Source organism: Amblyomma americanum, chromosome 6 (genome assembly GCF_052857255.1).
Source record: "Amblyomma americanum isolate KBUSLIRL-KWMA chromosome 6, ASM5285725v1, whole genome shotgun sequence".
NCBI classification, from domain to species: domain Eukaryota; kingdom Metazoa; phylum Arthropoda; class Arachnida; order Ixodida; family Ixodidae; genus Amblyomma; species Amblyomma americanum.
The window spans coordinates 107,731,357-107,746,209 of NC_135502.1; positions in this window are offsets into that span (position 1 = coordinate 107,731,357).

Consider the following 14,853-nt stretch of genomic DNA (forward strand, 5'->3'; position numbering starts at 1 on the left):
ACTTCACAAGCGAGATCATAACACTTGTTTAGAAGCTACAATACCGTCAAATTCGGTAATACAGTCATCTCTAAAACCTCCTATAATCCGTCGTGCTCAATATTTATTCCCCTGCAACAAAATGACGGACAACGTTTTACTAAATGGGAAAGGTGAGGGAAGAGTGAGGGGGGGGGGGGGGGGGGGGGTGGGCACACGTCCAGGGCTTTGATTTTCTCGTCGCTTTTCTTTGTACGTGGAACGCAATGCGGATTCCGGTGTAGCGAAATCTGTCCAAGTCGCGCATCCAAAGCGCAATATTCGTCAAAGCTCGTTTGCGGAGCGACGCGTCTCAAAGCATAGTGAGCGACGGGTTAGCAGCGTGCTACTACGGGGCGTAATGTCCGCAATGACCCGCATGAGTCTATAAATGCGCTCAAGAGGCCCTGCCGCCGTGTACGCGACGCTAATACGTGAGAAAACGTGGTACGCATGAGGAGAGTCCATTCAATCGAAGAGGCTTGCGCAGGTTGGCGGCCTCGAGAGACCGGCGCGAGCTCGTTTTCACTTCCTTCCCGAAGCTGGTGTACGCAATAAATCTCGCACCAACGGAAGTGGTCGGGGCGCGTTGACGTTCGCGTCACGTATGCCTGCCCATCAGATAGAAAGGGCAAGTGGGGGGGGGGCGGGGGGGGGGGCAAATCATCTCCGATGGCTCCCTAGGACGCCGGGTAGCGCTCACTGGCCTCTTGAACTTAGTCTTGCTTGAAGGCACGGTACTGGAAAACTCATCGTGAGGGGACACGGGGACCCATTTCCCTTCCGCATTAATGGCACATGACGGACTCAGATGAGCGATGTTAGCGAGCTCCGCGAGCGATGCTTCCCGAAAAATAACGTTGATTTCCGATTTTCATGCCCAACAATTCTGTACAAAAGCACTTTTTAACGGGAAACAGTTTTATGAGCACATTCTTTCATATATTTCAAGCTTTTACTATAACAATCAATATATCCGCGCATCTCCCGTCGGCAGGCTTGAATTTTTTGCTATGAACGATTTTGCCATCGTCACTCGTCAAAATCACTCTTTTATCGCGATTCATATAAAAGAGTGATTTTGCTACTTATAGAAAGAATGGACCGTTACATTCAGCATTTCTATAGCAGTAACTTTCAGTTATCCGCTATGCCAAATTTTTGTCCAAGAATGTTGGACGTAGGTCGGCATCCGCAACTTTAGGGTGCACATGGGGCTAGCGGATACTCGAGACGGGAAAAAAAAAATCACGCTCAGGAGTCTGCGATAGCCCTCTTAACGTATTGTCCCATCTCCTGTCAGCGTGGTGCGCATTTAAAGTGCTAGAACATATACTAGGCGATCGGCCTACTCGGACCTCTTGAAGAGCAAATGGGGAAGCATAGTTGCGTAAAACTTCCGTCTCTCTTCTTACAGTCCCCGGGTGAGCAAGCACCCACAAAAGTGTGCTGCTGGTCGGGAAACCAAAAGACATGCCGCCTGATTTTTCTACACCTGCTGTGCACCCGCACCTTGCCCTGAAAGGCAACATCGCCTAGTTGACGAAATAAAAAAAAGAGACCAGGTGCACATGTTGATCGATAGAATCACCTCAGCCCATATGACCTCGCACATCTGTACACACACAATCCCTTCTATGCGAGGTGTCATTGGCTTAGTGGTGACACGCACACAAAGTTGTCTGTCTTGGTCTGGAGGCGAGGACAGCAGTCCAAAAGTTCAGTGGCAGCTGATCGTGACTGTCGGTCTCCAGTTAGACCAGATCGTCTAGCTCGCCATCACGGCAGACAAGGGGGAGCTAGAAAGAATGTTAATAGGGGGCGTCTTCATAGCCATGGGCACAACACACAGTCTCCGATTCTTCAGGGCATTCCAGTAGGCATTGCTAATCCAATGACTTAAATTTTTTAATAGCTTAGGTATGCCACTAGACCACTTACATTGATGAAATGCACCGGCTTATACCAGCTTAGAATATTGGGTAATGTTTGCTTAAGCTCAGTGCATATGTTTTATTAGACGAAACGAATTATAATGCTAGTAGGATCAACGAAAATGTCTAAAGCCACAATAACCTCACCACCTACAAACGTCTGTTATCCTTAATCTCTAGCGATATCCCGATTTCCAATCTCACCGATCTTGACAGAGAAATCACTGTGTTATGCCAACAGACCTTTGTGTTTGCTTCACCCAAAAAACTCCACATGATGTCCCTGTAGCTCTAACGCGTGCATCCCAGGCGGAGTCCGCCATACACTGCTAACGGTATTCGAAGAGGCCCGACCCTCATAAACGTGACGGCCGAGGCAGCGATTTGGAAGGGTGCGACCTAGTCGACCTAGCAATTGATCTTGAACGGCAAGAAAAAATATCTATATAATTCAGCATTTAATGAGACTGCCGGTGCCTGCTCCGAGAACATTCGCAGTTGCTGCTATATACGCCGAGCACGAATGAAAAAAAAAAAAGAATAAAACGAAATACGAATCGAGAGATACACTGAAGGCGTGCAGGTAATAAGCGCGATGGCAGGTGGACACGCTAGGCCGACGACTCGATACGCGAGCTGTCGGCCCCGAATAGAGAGCGAACAACGGGCCTCTGTACACTCGACGGGTCCCGAAAATCGGGCAGAACGTTCCCGCAAAGTCGGAGACTCGGCGAGACTCTGCACAGGGAGAGCGAGAGGCGCGAAAGCAACACTTCGAGAAAAGAGAGCCCTGGGCAGATGTAGGCCATAGCTTCGGGACAACCCCGATTCCTGCGTATACGCTGGCGCGGCCCCCATCAACGGCGCTATACTCTTCGGCTACTTACTTTTTGTCCGCGGGCGCCTCGAGCATAGAGCGTGGCTACTCATTTCGTGCCGCCATTCCTTTTGCCTCGATAATCTCCTATAGCCACCGTTTGATCACGTAATCCCCGCTAGGAAGCAGGAAAGTCGCTTCTTTTTTCTTTCTTCCTTCGTCACGTGCGAACCAACACTCGCTCCAAACAAAGCGATTAGAGGAAATCGCGCCACCGCTTATAAGCTGTAACCGGTTCAGGAAGCGTGCGCGAGTAAAAGCCGGCCACATTACGGCACCGATCGGATTAAAACCGCCGCCCGGGTTTACGTTCTCTCCGTTCGTGGGGCATCACTTTTCTCCGCGTCGTCGCAGAGTTCCCCGCCCCGGATAAGCCCCGCGTGGTCGCTCCGTATACGCGTATACACGCACTGCTATAGGCTCTTATGCTTCCCTCTTGGGAGTTGCATTTTTCGGCCGGCTTTGACAATGACGACGCGGTTCACTTGTCCGGAACAAAGCCACCGACGCAATGGCCGACCCCGCCGGTGGCTGCAATGCTGCAAGCCGCGGCGATTTCTCGGCTTTCAAGGCGACGCCACGTATACGTGTACATATCCGCATACTACTCGCGCGTGTCCTCGGCGTAGTTTTCTTGTTCGCTGCTTGTAATGCGGAAACAATGACGGCCTTGGCGATCGTCGGGGCTCGCCTCACCAAGAACAAAGGGTTAAACAGAGCGTTTTATGCGCGCAGGCATTCCGCGCCGAGCAGCGGCGCGCACGCATTAGCAATCAACACAACAGCGCGCATGGCGCATTATTTAATGGGAAGGCCGGCAGATGCGCACGCCGCGTTCCTGCGGCTTATATGCGGGCGGCGGGCAGCCGATGCCCCTTTTGTGCGCGCGTCCCCTTCGCTTTGTTCCCACGCCTCGCGCAATCAGGCTAGTCCCTCCTTCCTCTACACCTCGTCGCAGTCTGAGGATACACACGTAGGGTACCACGCACCTCTCTCACAGATCGCTCCGTTCTCGCTCAGGCTAACGAAGCAACCGCTGTATTCTAGCTACTTCTTTTCACTACCCGTGTGGGCCGCTCATTGCTCGTGTATACTTTACGTGCGTAAACTTCGCGATACGTCGTCATCGCAGGGTCGCCTCTACGGGCAGCTAGCTCACTCGGGAAGAGTGGCCGTACGCTCAATTCCGAACAATGGCAGGTCTGCCTTCTCCAGTTGAAGCAACAATTCGCTCAAAACAGAATCCATTGGCAGTTCGCGGAGCACTGAAGTCTCAACGTAATGTTAGTGCAGTAAAATCACTTCGGCGTAGTCATCGGTAGAGTGTAAGGAAGTTGCGATGCAGGCGATTTCTTTCCTTTCTGAATATTTTCCTCATCCATTCTCGCCTTGCGGTTGCACACAACATGACAAATACTGCCACCCAACAGCAGTTTCTATCCAGCAGACGACAACGAAAAATCAAGAACAAACAACGCCGGGTAATCGCGGTAAGGCCCATCGCAGCTCCCTACCCGGAGGCACGTTAACCGTGACTGCCCCCATGCGACGGAAGTCGCGGTCAGAATTCGCAGCTCGGTGACGAAGGAAAGAAAGGTGGTCGTGGGGGCGGCTCCCGCGGTGGCTTCGTGATCGGTCTGCCTCCGCCGCCGGCTAACGATCCATTCATAGACAACACGCGCGCCACCGAGGCCGCCGCGTCGTTGGCTTTCCCAGCGTTTCCCTCGTTAGGGCACGCCGGCCAACCCTGACGGGAAAAGCGATCGGCCACCGGCGTGTCCGGAACTAATGGCCGAGGCAGGGGGGCGCGCCGACTCCGCCGATCACTGCGTGCCGACTACGGGCACGGCGGTCTCGTCGTGTGCGGCGGCCGAGCTGAGCAGACGAAATGTCGAGAGTGAACATGGCCTCTCGTCAGAGGCTTACGCAGTGGAAGAAGCAAAATTACTGGGGACCTCTGACAAGGGAGAATTGAGCAAGCCAGACGTCGGGACGCGTTGCTCAACAGTCCAAATCGCATATGCGCGACTGACGTGGACAGAAGCTGGAATCTTCGCATCATGCACTGCATCGTTACTCTGTGGAACTGATGTGTAGGCCACAGCTAGGCACCAGAGAGCCACCGGCCTCAGTTCCTAAACCTGTCCATGCTTTGGAACGTTGCGGTATCTTTCCCAACTATACTACCGGACGTCGGCCAATCACGGGTCTTGAGGTGGTAGACGGGATTCATTCACGAATGGACTTTATTTCATTATGGTTTGATACTTATAGGGCCCCGACTGCTTGCCGGGGGATGCGGCTTCCACTACAAGTGTCATACAATTCGGAAGCATACAAGTTTCATACAATTCGGAAGAGTAAAAATATGAGTCTTGCCGGCAGTATTGCCGGTACATTGATGCTTACAGTTTTCAGGACATAAACAAAGCCGTTCGTTACTGCGGTTTCAAGTAAGCATTCTCATAATAAACGGCCTAAAGTAGGAGAGTTGCTCGGACACTGTATCTAACAGCATTCGAACGGCGGTGAAGAAAATGAAAAAGACATAAAGACGCAGGAAAATGATGGGTTAGACTCCTGATATCCCCCTTTGGCTACTGTCTTTTTACTGTAGTGCTCACATGAGGAAATATTTGCTCCTGAAGCTCCTGGAACTCCATGCGTTCGCGTTTCACCGATTACTGGAAAGCAACAGCCTTCTTTCCTTAGCGACGCAGAACGTAATGTTTCTGGCCCTCTCAGTACTACACAGTCATCCGCGTACATCTCAGCGGCCCTGAAAAATCCGACTCGAAGATTGTCCCTAGCTAGTGGCCGCGAAAATAAAAGAGAAGCTAAGCCACAAAGCGCCATTAAAGAAAGAACCTCAACGGTCGCGACCGTCGGGACAGTGGGCGTGTGGGAGGCAGGAGGATGAAGAGAACAAAATAAATAGAAGGCAATAAAAGGATAAACACGAGGAGGGCTAACTGCAGTAGGCAGGAAACGCGCAGCCATCGGAGAGCGCCCCGCGAATGTGGCAAGAAAATGCCGCCTCAGTTCATTCTCTTTCGACAACGCCCTCTAGTGGCCGCTGCCGCGGTGCCGTCTGCCGCGGCCTCTACGTCGGCGCCATTGTTGCAATCGCCGTCTCTCCTTCCCTCTCTCCGCGATTTCTCTTCTTCTTCTTCCCTCGCATTGTAAGCCTACGCACAATCGCCAGCGGTCAACGAAAGGTCGGGACAAAGGAAGTTTTCACAACTCCCATGGGCGAGGAGGAAAGAATAACTGCGGGGAGGGGCTGGCTGACAGGTAAACGGCCATAAAGGAGCTTTCGCAAATTAACGCCGCAAGGGCACCTCGTTTCTTTCCTTCCTTTCTTTCCTTTTTATTTTTTAGCGAAAACTGGCGTGGAAGTGCCGAGGTGTTCAATTCGCCTCAATTTATTTCTCATACCCCGCAGAGGGGTTAAAGACAGAGACAACAAAAAAAAAAAAACACCTTTATAACATTCGGCCTAATCTCCAGTGCTGTTTACCAGTCCTCGCCCAGCAGGTTGTAGAACTCGTTGGCGCAAAAAGGTCGGAGTATAAGTTCGTCACCGTCAGGGCTTCCCGGGGAATGACCCATTTCTCCTCCGCTCCCGGGCCTAAATGCTATTAGTATTTGCGCGTAGGACGTTGTTTGGCGGACACAGCTACCCCCGGGGCAACTCCGTGTCAATAGGGTTGTTATCCGCAGTAACTTCATTTCGACGGGTTTCGGCCGGCCGAGAGAGCAGAAGCTACGACAAGCAGCTTCCAACGCCGATATATCGGTTCCAGGATTCCATCAGTGCACTGCAATGACTAGGGCAGCAGTCGAGCAACTGCCTTCGCTAGTACAGCTAAAGCATTAATGACACAAATAAGCAATCACCACGAGTCATCTAGGGGCAAATTGCCTCTAACGAGTTGGGCTGTCTACGCACCACTACATTCCTCACAAGACGAATGAGTATACATTATCAATGTTATAAATATTTCGTTTGCCTAAAAAAAACAAAAAAAAAGCTTGTCGTGAGATTTTAGCGCACGGTTCATGTGATTTTGCAGAGGCTGCGCGAAAAATGTGGCGGTGTTTGCGCTTATGTGCCCTGGAAGATGTAAGGATATATCAAACACTGCGAGGTCAACATGTCAGCAAACTAGGACGACTTTTAGCTTGTATGCACCCGGGGACGGCTTTAGTAAGAAGCCGCCGCGAAGGCTCAGTGGTTATGGTGCTCGGCTGATGACTCGAAAGACACAGGCTCTTCCGGCCGTGGCGGTCGCATTCCGATGGAGGCGAAATGCTTCAGGCGCGTGTACTGTGCGATTTCAGTGCGCGTTAAAGGACCCCAAGTTGTCGAAATTTCCGGAGCCCTTCACTACAGCGTCCCCCATAGCCTCAGTCGCTTTGGGACGTTAAACTCCCATAAAACCTAAACTTTAGTATGTCCGGAGTGGGCTGCTGATCTCGCCTTACCACAATGATAGAGCGGGATGTATTAACGGAAACTCGCGGCATTCGGCACAACTACGCCGTGGCCATTTCCAATCTCTTCGTCACGAAAAGCCAACGTTGCTAAGACCAACGTCGATATCAAGGGAAGGCATTGCGTCGTAGAAAATACTAAGCAGCAGATTCGCACCTCACGCTCCAAGGTCCGCAGCCGTGCGGAGGTTAAACTGTTTCTTCATAAACACGCAGTGCGCGCTGACAATTCTGGCCGCGACTTTTGAATTCGCAGTGTTACGTAAACAACAAAATTCTAGAAGCTTCATGGACGCCGCAGATCATGATGTAGAACTATGTACCAAGAAACCCCCAAAAAAAGGGAATATCCTCAATTGTTAATTCAACGAACCTGTAAAAATGCACCTTGCTGGTAGATCTGCATTATTCAAAAACCAAAAAAAAAAACAGAACGTTACCACTCCCAGTCTGTGCACTGGCTCTCTTTGTGTAGGCTCAGCAATTATAAACGCCGCGTGCTGCCTTACGCCAAAGACCAGTAACCTCGGTTAGTGATTTTTGAGGAAAATAAATGAGGCAGTAACTGTCTCACTGAACAATGGGCACCTCAACCGCGCCGTAAGAGAAGGATGAAAGGTGGGAGCGAAACAAGAAACCCGGTAGGAAAACGCAACACAAGAATTTCTGCCGTCATAAGAGATTTTCCGTAATGTTTTTGAACAAGAGCTTGTAGTAACAGAAATTTTTGTAATAACAACAGGGTGGTGTGTTGTTACCACATAAATGTACTACAAAACTGCAGACTACAAAAGATTACTATAGAAAAAACAAGAGTAATACAGAATAGCACTACAAACCAACAGAAAATTCTGCCGTTACCACAAAACTGGAAAATATTGTATGGTATTTTTGACCTGGTTCTGTCGTTTTTTTTCGACTGAGAAGAGAGGAGGGGGTGCCGTGTGGGGGCCTCCGGAGTAATTTCGACCACCTGGGTATCTTTATATGGTCCTGTAGTTCAACAGCCGATGGTGAATTTCCTCAACGCTGCCATGTTCATGAGCGACAGGATAAAGGCTGACGCCGCCCCGCCATGCAAGCCCCCGCCACTACGGCGACGGTGGCTCCATCTGCCCGCCGCGCCCAGTCGGCTGTGGCGGCTGACGTTACGTAAGGGCGCCAAGGCGGTTTTGCCTTTTTCGTCCTCGATGCACACAGTTGCGTGCGCACTCTTGCGTGGACAACGGCGGCGCACGTGGCACGGTCGCCGGCGGCCCGAGCTTCGGCGCCGCGCGCGATTTGCGAGAGCCATGACCGCGCCGCACCGGTGAATACGCCCCTGCCAAGTCCTGCCGGTCTTTCCGATCTGACCAGGAAGACACGGCCCGAGGTTGATGACACAACCAGAGGGTGCCGAGGTCGCATCATGTGTCTGACATACGCGATGCGCCCCTTTTGTAGTCGCGCGGGGTGTTTCGTAAGTCGCGCGCACTTCGAAGAGAGTCCCGACTAGTCACGCACCGTTGATGCGCTTGTTAAGTCAGGTTTAACGTTCCCAAGCCTTTATCTGTGAGTAACTAGCGTTGCACAGCGAAAATCTCAAGGACATGGCGCTTGCGTGTATTTATTGTCTGCGCCGTCCCTAAAGGAGTCCCTGAAGATATGCACTTGTGAAGGTTAGGCATGGAACACCAACTAATTCGCACCCTTTCCCTATGAGGGACGAAGCGATGGAGGGGTTCGGATTAATTTCTGTCATCTGTGGTTCTTCATGCGCGCAGACACCTCACAGCAGACAGGTGTTTTTTTTTTTTTCGTTTCTTACTGTCAATATGCGACCTCCACGGCCGGGCCGGCGACCTCCACGGCTGGGTTCGACAGTTGTACACAGTAACCACTGAGCTACCGTGGAGGGTGCCGCTATAGTATACCCACTCGAGCCAGAATAAGTCCAACTTGAAACACCACCCCCCTGTACATCTGTGACAAGCATTCAGGGTGAAAATATTGAGACAAGAACCTAGATTGCGAAGAGAATAAAAAAGAAGGAAAAACAATTTCATATAGCCGATCATCGAAATCGCGAAGCTGTAGGAATTGGGCAACCACATTATTTCCTCTGCAGTTTGTTCTTCAGACTTTGTCATCAAGCAACCACAAAATTTTTCAGGGAGTCTGACTGCTTTCGTAAATTTAGAAAACCCTCTTGAATGGAAAAATGTATTTCGTTGTTCATTGCAACAAAAAAAAATAATGTGTAAAATCTCGTCAATCTTGTATACGACCATCGTATCAGACCATCTTCAGAAACCAAATTACTTTTTTGAAGTACCGGCGCCCAACTTCTTTTTTCGCCACTGTTATCAGGCAAACCTGCCTTCTGTACAAATGTTGTCTTTGTGTTTAGGAGCCGTGTCAGTAGTTTTCTGAAGACGGCTCCTTCACCTAGCCGCTCCGGCTTCCGAGGTGCAGAAGATTCGAGCCCGTAACGCGTTCGTGAGCAAACGGAACGCTGAAACTAGCACACTTGTGCACAATGCGCCTGCTGCAGGCTGAAGCATTAGTACACAACGCCGCGCTACTCGTGAAGCCAATTGTTAATGCGGAGTCGTTCCAGTTTCACGTGGCGTCATCTAGGAACAGCCCTGGGAACTAGGCCAATCAACAGCTACGGTATCGGCAACTTATATCAAACAGGCGTTCGTAGCTACTCAGGCCGCCTAATAAGCAGCGCCTAGTTGTCATTGCTCGTGCAGGCGAAGCAAACACCCTGAACAAAACGTGAGGCTTCACAGGACGCGAGTTCAGGCTACTGCTGCCTTATGAGAAACGACACTCGCGTTGCCCAAGTGCCGGACATTCAAAGCCGCCGAGCCTAATGGCGCTGCCACGCTGCTACCACATTGGTTGTCATCCTGCTTGCATTCTCAACGAATTAAAATAAGAATCCCAGATGCTTGGGGAAGGTTCAGACGAAAAGAAGGCATCTCAGATTTTTTTTTTGCAATTTGTTCCTTTGTAGCGCCATAAGAAATGCATCAGAGCCTAAACGATTGCAGGCAGAATTCACAAATGTTCTCGTACGCGTGAGCAATCTGTCATTGGCTGAGGCCGTGGCATATTCCACTTTGTTTTATTCCACGACTGGCTAGCTCGCAATAACGAGAAAATAATGAACAGGTCCTGGAGTACGAAGAGCCCGTCGAACCCTGCATACCTCCGTCCGGGTTATATGCACTAGAAAGAATCCTCCGGATTTGGGTTGGCGCTGACCCCAGCGGACGAGGATTCAGCACGTACTGATTCTGGTATTGTTAGCAACCGCCAGCTGCGCGGATAACCATCGGCGACAGCAAATACCGTCCCAAGAATGTGATTGCACTCGCACTACGGAAAACAAAAACAAAAAACTTTCAAAGTGGTCTGGAATGAACTCTCTTGTTTGCTCACAGCAAAACTCGGTCTTAGCGAAACACGCGTGCTCGAGTGCACGCAATTGTTTCTCTTGGATAACCGACCGTGCTGACGCATCCAGCCAGCAGCTCATCATAATGACGGGGATTACACTGGTAGTTCCGCAGGAACAACAACTACGCACACAAGAGAACGCGCGCATTTCCCGAACTGCACCACGGCCCGCATGCGCTATGTACGGCGCCACTATCAAGTTTGCCCAAGCGAGAGCTATAGTTTGAAGGATTCACAGAGCGTAAAATGGAAGGAGTAGTGCCATGAACACGTGTTCGAGTGGAGGCGAGGAGGAAAGAGAGCGCAGAAGAGATGACGGAGCAAGAAATTGCAGCAACAAGAGCCGCCACACGAGGCAGTGAGTGTCCGAAACGCTTCTGCTCCGAGGCCGACACAGTGCCAGCGTATGCACATACCTCTCAGGTGTGCGCGCTTGAGTAGCGTTTAATAGCCGTGACAGCGAAGCCTGACTGACAGCCGTGGCGAGTCCTATCCGCCTCTTCTGTGGCAGCTTTCTTTTTTGTTTTCTTTTTTTTCCAAAGTGCCGCCGATCGGGAGACAGGCAGTCAGCTACCGTCCACCGTCGCCCCGTCAACCTCAGGCTCTCGGGCTGAGCGGGCCAGCCAAGGACTCGACTCAGTCGGGCGAGCTTGTAATTTCTCGCCCGCGTCGCATCGAAGGACGTTGTATCGCCGGACAGCGAACCGCTCTTGGCCGGGCCTCGCTGGCGCTGCCAGGCACTGCAGGGGAGATGTCGATCGCTGCGCGGCTGTATTTGGCAAAAACAGCGCCAGAAAACCGCCGCTGCGTGATATCTGTGCGCTCCAGGTTGAAAGCGACGAAAGCCGTCGGCTTCCCCTTCGTGTGTGTGTATGTATCGGCCGACTCGCTCTAAGCCTTTTCTCCTATTTGTATACGGATTCATTTTTGTTCATTTCAAATCTGTGACCGGCTCGGAGTTTCGCCGCTGTGGCGGCAGCGAGTGTTGGGGAATCAATCGAGCTTGACGGAGACAGTGCTTGCAAAGCTCGCCGTTGTTGCCCAACTTACTTCCGCTAGTCGAAGGAGATTTTGCGCGGCCGTAGCGCAGGCGGGCGCTGTGATTTTCCGCCGAGCTGTCCCACTCGCTCCCTTCTATACTTTCTTTTCCCTCACTGAGCCGCAAAGCAATGGTTTTACGTGAGAAAAAAACGTTTTGTTTGGAATGAGGAAGTGGGCGGTTTCGAGGCTCGGAGTGAAAAAGAAACGCGCACCGTAGCGGAGACAGCGAGTGTCGGTGTGTTCAAATGTCCGCGCACACAACAGTCGAGCGCGTGGCTGATATTATTTCGCTCCCGAGGCAGGGAACACGCAGTGCAGCGAGTGGCCTGATCGCTGGTTGTGATTTTGGAAAGCAGGAAACGGAATAGAGGAAACTTGACGGCAAACGGCATTCCTCATTTTCAGTAGGTCAGGTAAATAAAGTCCCTGCCGAAATCAAAGCAAACTCAGCTTCCTCGCCGGTCATTTCTCGTCAGGACCTGCGCATGCCCTGTAGCTCCTTCTACAGCGCAGTCTGATGACGCCTTGGACTAGACTCTACACTATAGCGAGCACTGGAGCAGACACGTTTAACGCGGGCTTAATTATTATCTTTGTTTCTTTATAACTGCGCCGCTTGCATTTTTCGATGAAGGAAGACGTATAAGCCGACTTCGTGCCGCTACTGGAGGTAAACATTGATCGTTGATCCGTATAACGCGTATGTGTTGGGCGTGGCGGTTATAATTGTCCCAGGGATGATTAAATTAAGCGCCTGACCGGGCTGGTGGGGACTGCAAGAAGGAAACATAATTCATCAACGCTTCTAGATATACGATGGGTCCTAGAGTCACAGACCTTAAAACGTACACTAGCTCGATTGCCAGCCCCCCCGCTTCTCACAGGTGCGTTTGCTCGTTCCCAGTGTGACGTCACCCATCCAGGCGTTCGCTTCTCTGGCTGCCGTGTGGGAAAGCACAGCAGCGTGAATGCTCAGTGAATGAAAAAAAGAGAAGGAAAACAGCGAAGCGTAGAAGAGCGAAGGTGGATGTGGGTGCATCCAGCTACGCTGCGCGTCGTCCCGGCATTCCAGTCGCCGTGCACCTCGACCTAGATACCCGCCGCGAGCCGCTCAAGAAGAACAGGTTCTGCAAATCGCCTCACCCCCTTCGCTCTCCCCCTCTCTTCTGAGCGCTCTCTCTCTCTGGGACCGACTTCGTGCTGCACGGAAAGCCACGATCCGCGCGGTGTGTGGGACAAGCTCTCTCGCGCGCTCAACGGTGATGCACCGTTCGCGGCGCCCGTGACGCGATTGAGTCATGGACCGCTTTGGGCCGCCGATGCGTGGGGCTGTATCGCCGAAGAGCGCGACCCCGTTTATTGATCACGCCGCCTCACAGTGTGTGTGTGTTACTCCTCCGCCTCCCTGCGAATGCGAGAGCAGCGACGAACTGCAATTAGGCTGTGCGCTGCAAATTTGTGAGTTAGGCGCGGGAGGTCGGCCGGGTCGCATTATGCGGGCCGGTTCAGTTTGGTCGCTCCAAAGCTCTCTAAATTTCTACTTTGCTCTTGATTTTGTTTCTTAAGTTTTTCGTTTTCTTTTGTTTCGCTTTCTTTTGTTTGATACTTTCTTCAGCGTAGCGGCCTGTGGAATTGAGTGCTAGGGATGATGCATCCTTAAGGTGCTTCATCTTCGTCGGCCTCTGAACAAATGAAGAATTAACTGGAGCACGACGCATCAAGCATTGTTTTAACCGTAAGGGCGTTCGCGCTGTTTTTTTTTTTTTTGCATATGACGTAGTAAGGAAGCCCTAGCCGCCTAGCCTTGGTACATGCACTGAAATGCGACGCATTTCACTGAGAAGCTCGGTGCTCCGAGTCGGTGCAGTGGACTGTTTCACAATGCAGGCGTAACTAATCCGAGGTCTGGGCTTTTCCATTTCCAAAGAGTATTTCCCTCTCAATTCCGAAATGCGTTGAACACCCTGTATGCCGTATAATCGCAAGCGTTTATTGTTTGTATTCGCGTTCGTTACTTTCCCAACGCAGACAGAACTGCAATGGCAACATCAACAGAAAATAAAAGCCTTTTGAGATTTCAGTAAACAAACAGAAATGTCCGTCACGAAGGAAGTCATCCCAAGAAGAATCCTTTCATAATGTGTACTTCACTGAGAGCTTCCGGGGCACTTAAGGACCTTGCGAGCGAGTAAAGCGAAAGCATTGCAATTCTATTCCTACTTCACTCTAACTCTATTTGAATTCCATTCTAATTCTATTCCAATTATAATCTACTCCTTTGTAGTTAATGCAGCTGTAAGTACTAGTGCTAACTATTCCTGATTATTACTGGTTAACATTTCGTACTTTCCCGCCTTTGATGACGTTACACCATTTCGATCAATTTCGATCAAGAGTCGTAACGCCGCCACTTTGTGGGCGACGCTGGATTTTCGTGTCGATGCTTTCGCATTAATAAGGCTTTCGACTGGGCTAGCTTCCCAGAGACTTCGACATGAGTAAGGGTCGGCCCCTTGATTTTAGCATAAAAAGGTGGGCAGGAATCTTCAGGATTACCTCTGGTAGTTGTTTCCTTAAACAGCTCCTAACCACGAGCAGTGCTAGCATAGCTTTAGCCTAGTTTCTACAGCAAACTTTCGTGGCGATTCCGAATACTGAAGGCCGCTTTAATTAAGCAGTCTGTTCAAGAAGCAGGTCACCGTGAATATCGTTCTCCTTTAAAACACTGCGAAGCCCTGAGATCGCGCCATGGTGGTGCCTAACAAGATCCGCATGAATATTCGCAGGGCCTCCGTGGGAGTTCGAGGCCTGGAGGCAGGTCTCGATATTGACGCTCCTTGCATCTATATAAGCCAGGGCTTGCTTACAGACTTGATTGTCCGACATGGACCCGTTCACGTGCCGAGAAACCTCGATCCTACAATGTGCAGGCTACATTAACTGCATTCCTTAAAATTTCAGTCAAGCTTGCCTGGGTCCACGGATAGAAATAACCGTCTAAGCTGCCTAGCTTCTCACAGAATATTTTAGAAGACG